The 8,807-nt window shown below is 43.5% G+C and overlaps 1 pseudogene; it reads left to right on the top strand.

Moving 5' to 3' along the window:
- The first annotated feature begins 5,921 nt into the window (after nt 1-5,921).
- On the top strand, nt 5,922-7,543 carry LOC101976956 (ewing's tumor-associated antigen 1 pseudogene; annotated as a pseudogene).
- Nucleotides 7,544-8,807: the final 1,264 nt, after the last annotated feature.

Below are 8,807 nucleotides of genomic sequence, written 5' to 3'. Positions count from 1 at the left end.
AAACGTTAATGGCTTAAACTCACCAATCAAGCGACATAAGCTAGTAACTTGGATTAAAAAACAGACCCAACAATATGCTGCCTTCAGGAGACTCTTCTGACAGGAAAAGACATAAATTGGCTGAAGGTGAAAGGTTGGGAAAATCATACCACTCATATGCTCCTCAGAAGCAAGAAGTAGTGGACGTACTCATATCAAATAAAAGCAACTTCAAACCTAAGTTAATCAAAAGGGATGAAGAAGGACACTATATACTCTTAAAAGGAAACATTCACCAACAAGACATAACAATTATCAATATGTATGCACCAAATAATGGTGCTGCAACGTTCATAAAACAAACTCTCCTCAAGTTCAAGAGTCAAATAGACCACAACACAATAATTATGGGTGACTTCAACACAGCACTCTCACCATTGGACAGATCCTCCAAACAAAAGCTGAATAAAGAAACGATAGAACTCAATAACACAATCAATAACCTAGAGGTAACTGACATATATAGAATGTATCAACCATCATCAAGTGGGTATTCGTTCTTCTCAGCAGCACATGGATCCTTCTCAAAGATACACCATATATTATGCCATAGGGCAACCCTTAGTAAATATAAAGGTGTGGAGATAATACCATGCATCTTATCTGATCATAATGGAATGAAACTGGAAATCGATGATAAAAGAAGGAAGGAAAAATCCTGCATCACCTGGAAAATGAACAATATATTACTGAATGATCAATGGATTACAGAAGACATAAAGGAGGAAATAAAAAAATTCTTAGAGATAAATGAAAATACAGACACAACATATTGGAATCTATGGGACACAATGAAAGCAGTTTTAAGAGGGAAATTTATGGCCTGGAGTTCATTCCTCAAAAAGAAAAGACCAACAAATAAATGAGCTCACACTTCATCTCAAAGCCCTAGAAAAAGAAGAGCAAAACAACAGCAAAGGTAGCAGAAGGCAAGAAATAATTAAAATTAGAGCGGAAATCAATGAAATTGAAACAAAAGAAACCATAGGAAAAATTGACAAACCTAAAGTTGGTTCTTCGAAAAAATAAATAAGATCGACAGACACTTAGCCATGCTAACGAAGAGAAGAAGAGAGAGAACTCAAATTTACTAACTATGGGATGAAAAAGGCAATATAACAACAGACTACAGAAATACAGAAGATAATTAGAAATTATTTCGAAACCCTATATTCCAATAAAATAGAAGATAGTGAGGATATCAATAAATTTCTTAAGTCATATTATTTGCTCAGATTGAGTTAGGAGGATACACACAATTTAAACAGACCAATAACAAAGGAGGAAATAGAAGAAGCATCAAAAGACTATCAACTAAGAAAAGTCCAGGACCAGATGGGTATACAGCGGAGTTTTACAAAACCTTTAAAGAAGAATTAATACCAATATTTTTCAAGTCATTTCAGGAAATAGAAAAAGAGGGAGCTCTTCCAAATTCTTTCTATGAGGCCAACATCACCCTGATCCCTAAATCAGACACTTGAAAGAAAGAAAACTACAGACCAATATCTCTAATGAACCTAGATGCAAAAAAATCCTCAATTAAATTCTGGCGAATTGGATACAAAAGCATATCAAAAAAATTGTACACCATGATCAGGTAGGATTCATCCCTGGGATGCAAGGCTGGTTCAATATACAGAAATCAATAAATGTTATTCACCACATCAATAGACTTAAAAATAAGAATCACATGATCATCTCAATAGACGCAGAAAAAGCATTCCACAAAGTACAGCATCCCTTTATGTTCAAACACTAGAAAAACTAGGGAAAACAGGAACTTACCCCAACATTGTAAAAACCATCTATGCTAAGCCTCAGGCTAGCATCCTTCTAAATGGAGAAAAACTGAAGGCATTCCCTCTAAAATCTGGAACAAGACAGGGATGCCCTCTCACACCACTTCTATGCAATATAGTTCTCAAAATACTGTCCAGAGCAATTAGACAGACAAAAGAAATTAAAGGCATTAAGATAGGAAAAGAAGAACTTAAATTATCACTATTTGAGGATGATATGATCTTATACCTAGAGACCCAAAAGGATCTACAAAGAAATTACTAGAGCTAATAAATGAATTCAGCAAAGTGGCAGGATATAAAATCAACACGCATAAATCAAAGGCATTCCCTGTATATCAGCGACAAATCTTCTGAAATGGAAATGAGAAAAACCACCCCATTCACAATATCCTCAAAAAAAAAATACTTGAGAATCAGTGTAACAAAAGAGGTGAAAGATTTATACAATGAAAACTACAGAACCCTAAAGAGAGAAATAGAAGAAGATCTTAGAAGATGGAAAAATATACCCTAATCATGGATAGGCAGAACTAACATCATCAAAATGGCGATATTACCAAAAGTTCTCTATAGGTTCAATGCAATGTCAATCAAAATCCCAATGGCATTTCTTGTAGAAATAGATAAAGCAATCATGAAATTCATATGGGAAAATAAACGACCCAGAATGGCAAAAGCATTCTAAGCAGGAAGTGTGAATCAGGAGGTATAGCGTTACCAGATTTCAAACTGTACTATAGAGCAATAGTAACAAAAACAGCAAGTTACTGGTAGCAAAACAGGCAGGTGGACCAATGGTACAGAAGAGAGGACACAGAAACCAACCCACAAAAATACAACTTTCTTATATTTGATAAAGGGGCTAAAAGCATGCAATGGAGGAAGGATAGCATCTTCAACAAATGGTGCTGGGAAAACTGAAAATGCATATGCAACAAAATGAAACTGAATCACTTTCTCTCACCACGCACAAAAGTTAACTCAAATGGATCAAGGAGCTTGATATCAAATAAGAGACTCTGCATCTGATAGAAGAAAAAGTTGCCGGACACTCAACGGCCAATTCCCTCATTCTGGTGAGTTAGGGTTCAGGCGCTCATGGGATGGGGGAACTCACCAATCTGCACGCCGGTGGTGGATGTCAGGCAGGCAATCAGAGGAGTGGACTACCACAAGAATGGTTGGGCTCAGAGTTTGGGAACGGGGTTCCATCATGAGCGATGGGGATCCCCATCCCAGGTTTTGGCATCAATATAAAGGACTATGGAAAAACTCGGTAAACTCATCAAGCAAAAACAACCGTTTATCTGTCTGAGATTATTAGCAGGACCATAGCGGCCAGTCGCAGAAGAGAAAGGTGGAGAGAGAGAGAGAGAGAGAGAGAGAGAGAGAGAGAGAGAGAGAGAGAGAGAGAGAGAGAGAGAGAGAGAGAACAGGAGCAGGGTGTTGATTTTTATGGGCTTAACACAGGATGAGGAGGAGCAAGGCAATGAGGAGCTGTTACTTCCTCATTGGCCAAGAGTTGGAGCCACTTCAGGGATTGGAGATGAGCCATTCAAAGTTCATGCCTTTCACAGGGATTGGAGGTGATGGTTCATGTGCCATGCAGTGCATCATGGACCTGAGGTCTCGGAAGAGAAGCAGTCTGGGCACCATCTTTACCAATAGTAAGACATATATTTAGGACTTTCCTGCCAGAGGAATGCTATAGATGGATGACTATTTGGAAAGAACAAAGAGGTCCATTGGGAAGGAACTTGATTCAGAAGGTCACCAAACTTGAGGTGAAGGTAACTGGCCACCCCAGAGGAATATTGCCACTTATGGTCCTGCTACCTGGGCACAAAATGGCAGTTGGGGCTATGAAACTTCTATTTACATGCTAAACAGAATTACTCACTTACAAACTGCACTAGAAATTATTAGTAATCAGAATGCCACAGACTTGACCTCCTAACCACACAACAGACCCAGATGTGAGTGGCTAGCTATCAAAATTGCTTGACATTAATTACCTACTGGCTGAGAAAAAAATATATATATATATATAGAGAGAGAGAGAGAGAGTTCAACAGTGCAGATTGTTGCATCTAAATGATGACAATAGACAACAGTTAAGGATATACCCAACAACACAAGAAAACTAGCACACATGCTAGTTCATACCTAGAAGGGCATTAAAGTTTGGGTCCCAACCATGCTTTACCAGAGATGGTTTTCACTCTTGGTGGATTTAAAAGCTTAACTGGTGTAGTGGGTATTCTGCTGTTAACCTGTTTATTGCTCTCGTGTTTGGCTCCACTATTGGGTCCACTATAGAAGCTACTATTGAAAGGATGACCACAACTAAGGTTTTGGCATTATGTAAGTGTCTAAGCCAAGATAATGGTAATAATGCTCTGAATTTATTGGATTAAATTATGGGGAGCATCATTAAAAGGGGGAATTATAGTGGCACACCCTTTCTCCACAGAAAAGACTTAACTAGACTTCTCCAGAAGTCTTCACCATAGATGATGTTGGGACTCTTAGCAAAAGAGTCTCTGCAGAAGAGTTCAATGTAGATAAACTTCCTATTTTTGTGTCGCCCCGTTTTTCTTGGCCACTGCCTGGGAAGATAACCAGCACCCCGGGTGTTAGACTTCTGCTTTCTAGATTTCAAAAACATATCCAGTATAATAGTTTGTAGAAATGTGCAAACAAGGCCTCTGGCCTTGAGCTGGTCTTCACAGAGATGTCTACATTTTTAAGATAAGTTACAAATGGGCTCCATAGTAACAGCTGGCTGGGGGAGGAAAGAAAGAAGAGAAGACCTCCCCTTCTCAGGTATTGTCCTTGAAGGGTTAACTTGCTCAAAAAAGTTAAAGAAAAAGCGGCTTTTATGTGAACTTCTGCAGACTGTGAACTTCTGAGCCCCTCCCCTTACATGCTGGGTATAAAACTCTGAAACTCCCTGAACTCAGGGTTCAGGGGATTCATTCATTACAGCAAAGGCTGTGCCCTCTGAACCTGGCTGCAGCCAAATAAAAGGGTTTCCTGGTGTCTTCGGTGCCTTGCCTCATTTGTCCCTACAACAAGTCCATCAGCAAGAGACCACACCAACCCCAGCACCCAGCTGAGGACGCTTGCTGTCAACCTGGGTCAGTGTCCACAGGCCTCACAGCCCGTCCAGCGCACAGTCAGACATGCAGCCAGACACGCGGCCTCTATGGGGACCTGAGTGGCTTCCTGGGGTCGCTTGGTGGGTCTTCAGCACAGGAGTCAGAGGAAAGTGCTCTCCCCATGGGCAGCTCCCTGCCCAGCAAGGTCACAAGTTGCCAGAAGGCAGGTGACTATTGTAGTGTCACGTGGAACAGAAGGTAAAGGAGACTTTCAGTTTGACTTTGATGCCTCTGCCTAAAAGTCCTCATCAAAAACGGGAAATATCCATTCTGCTTTCTGGACCCCTGCTGTGCTGCAGGATCAGCTCCATGTCCCCAGGGATGGGGTGAGGCCCAGGGGCCTCTGCTGAGGCCATACTTGGACCCAGGCTCGGGGACCAGTCCCAGGCTGCCTTGTGCTTATTTCCCAGTGTGGATGCAGGGACCTCATGAGGGTTGGGTGGACCAAGTGTGGTGACATAGGTGCAGTTTTACCTGCATGTGAGTGTCACATGTGTCTGAAGTGTGCCTCCTGCACCAGCGCCCAGGGCTGGGCTCATTGAAGCGCAAGCATGCCCTGCTCTGTGCCACGTGCCCCAGCTGTGTGGCTCCTGGGTCCCAGTGAACCAGCTTGAGATGTGACAGAGAAATAGAGCCTGCAGAAATGTGCCCTGAGCTTCCAGTGCTGGCCCATTCCTATTCTGGGCCTTTCCACCAGAGTTCCCTCAACTCTGCTGTTCAAGTTCTAAGACCAAGATGAAATCATTCTCAGACCCAGAGAAAATTGGGGCTGGCAAGGGATGGAGATGGAGGGCTCCGGCCTGCTTCAGAAAGACCACAAGATGTTCCTCCCATCTTCACGGTACCTGTGGGCCTCTCATGGATGCACACACGAGACAGCACTGCCCCAAAGAACATGCCGCATAGAAAGGCGGCAACTGAGACTGCAGCTCTGTGGTAGAGCCAGGGAGCAGGCAGCTGAAGTCCACCCGTGGATTGGTTCTCCACTGGGCTTGAGAAGGCCCTCCCAGGCCGATGTGGCAGCAAGAGCAACGTCCAGCATCCGCTCGTGCATTAACAGTAACCCTGAGGAAACACATGAAGCACCAAATAGAGTGCTGAAAATGGATTTGTTATCATGTACCTTCAGTTCTCCAAATGATCCAGATGGACAGAAAGATATCTTTTGGGATCAGAATTCTCCCGTGACAAAACAGTTAGGTAAAGAAGAAAAAAACAGATTTACACCACAGGTAGTGATGAGATATCAGACGTCTTTAATCGTGTTGCTCCTCAGGATGAGAAGCCAACAAGATCTGGCAGATGCTTTTTTGAACACTAGAAACTCCCATGCTGGGCATGTGGATTGGTGCAGCTGCTATTCCTTATACTCTAAGTGTAGGCAAAGAACAATCAAGAGTAAAAATTAGCCATACAAAGTTAAAAACAAATATCGAGAAAAAGAACTTATGAAATTGGCTAAACAATTTGATAAAAATATGCAAGAGCTAGATGTGGCTCAAGAGCAAAACCAGAGGAATCATGATTTTATCCAGGAGGTTTCAGAAGCAGAGACTTCACATAATTGTAATGGTTATGTACAGATGCATCCCTTACATGACATAGTTCCAATTATAGATAATGCCTTAATAAAGAAACCAATGAAAGGATACACCAGAATATCTGTGCAAATGATCAAAGCAGCAGTCAGAAGCCATTTGACCAAAATGCTGAAGCAGCCTTTAATGCCCTTTTTGATGGTTCTACCCAGAAATGTAGTGAACGGCTAAGCCAAGATCTGGCAGATGCTCTTTTGAACACTAGAAAAAATGCTTTGAAAGAGGAGAAAATTTTTATTAATGGTACTCTGGTCACTGAAAAACTGCCAAGGAAAACCCAAGATTCGCTATATCTACAGGTAGATCCTCCCATAATGACAAAATCATGCGTGACTCCCTATAGTAAAGAGCCAGAAGCTTCTAGTAAGCCCATTGGTACATTTACCACCAGTGATTTTGAGGACGTTTGGGAAAAACTACTAAGAAATGAACCTTTTGTTATGCAAAAATGTTGAAGCTGAACTTTGCCCTTCTAAAACTGCCCAGGTGACTGATCATAAAGGAATTTATACCTTTGCTAGTGAAAATGGTAGAAGTACATCAAGAACAAATAACAGTCTCAATGCCAAGTTAGGCGATTTGGAAGTATTACAAAAACACATAACAGAGAACTAAAAGATGCTGGAAAAGACAGATTTTCATCAAATCCAAATGATAAATCAAGCAAATTATCATCCAGTAGAAATAAAATGAAATCTTCAAGTAAAATGGTTTTTCAAGACAAAACTCAAGATTGTGCAGTTACATCTAATCTGACAAAAGGAAAAGAAGATATCTGTATCAATTTTACTTCTAATGTAAATACTTTTGAAAAGAAGTCTGCTTTGAACACAAAGCATTCTAGTGAATATAAAATAAGCCCATTTTAATCAGTCTTTCAAAGCACCTGTTAATATTGATCCCTTTGGCTCTTCAACTTTGGACTGTGAAGCAGTTGTTAATAAACCAGATTGGACTAATGCATCAGAGTCAGGTTCTTTCTTTGATGATTGAAATGATCCATCACTTGCCAATGAAATTTTTGAAACATGTTATTGATTAGAGACTTCTTGGGAAGCAGATAATGTGGATGATGATTTGTTATATCAAGCATGTGATGATATTGGAAGACTAACTCAGCAACCGGACATTTTAAAGGACAATGAAACATCAGAAAGTTTACTTGAGATCAATGATAGTTCCAAACATGGGGACCCCGAGCCCTGGGCTCCACACTACTTCAGCCCAGCAGCCTTGAGGGTGGAAGGGGCCAGGGCACCCCATGGCAAGGCTGCTCCAGGACAGCCTGGGCCACCCTCCAGACCTCCTGCTGTCCTGAGGACCTGGGAGACCCTGCAGGAGGCACCAGGTGCACGTGCCCCAGTGAGAGCCCAGGCAGGGCAGGAGGGCTGGGGTCCCAGGGGGGCTGTCCTTGCCCTGCCACAGCCAACGCAGCCTGCCGTGACCTTTAGGAGCCATCCCTGGGGCCATGGCACAGGACTAGGGAGAGGGGACATAGGGTAAGTGGCCTGGGGCCTGGGGTCTGGGGCCTGGTGGGCTTGAGGGGGAGACAGTGACACAGAGCCCCTCCTGCTCACTGGGGACAGAGGCTCTTCCAAGAGGGGACGTGTGAGCCTCCTGGGCAGCTATGGAAAGACAAGGACAGAGGTCAGTGTCCTGGCCCTGCCCATTGAGGAAGGCTCCTCACCCCTCCTCCAACCCCCCTAGGACATGCCCTGGGAGGCCCAGCGGCCAGGTCTGGGGAGGGGACAGTGTGGTGAGATGGGCCATGGTCACCTCCCTGCTGTGGCTGTAGTCACAGCTACTCCAAGCCAGGGTGTGAGTGGCCAGGTCTGGGCACAGAGGGTCATGGTTGGATGTGAGGTGTCCCCAGAGCTCACGAGGGAGACACTGCAGAAGGTTCAGAGGAGAAGTGAGGGTTGTGGGGGCCTAAAGCCCATCAGTGAGTCCTCCCTGAGGGGTTCCCTGGGGGTCACTGAGGGAGGTGGGGTGGCTGGGGGGGAGGGCACTGGGGACATGGCCACTCCAAACAGGACAGCAGTTCTCAGCATGGACATGCCCAGGCCCACAGGACTTGGCCTCAGCCAGTCATCCTTGAGCAGCACCTGAACCTCGCACACATGACACAGTGTCACTGAGAGCTGCTGTGACCAGGAGCCCTCACAGACATTCAGGACACAGAGGGAGACACAGAGGCCACAGCG

This window comes from Ictidomys tridecemlineatus, chromosome 5, assembly GCF_052094955.1.
Source record: "Ictidomys tridecemlineatus isolate mIctTri1 chromosome 5, mIctTri1.hap1, whole genome shotgun sequence".
In the NCBI taxonomy this organism is placed as follows: domain Eukaryota; kingdom Metazoa; phylum Chordata; class Mammalia; order Rodentia; family Sciuridae; genus Ictidomys; species Ictidomys tridecemlineatus.
Note: the sequence above shows the minus strand (reverse complement) of the source record. Positions and strands in the feature narration are given on the sequence as shown.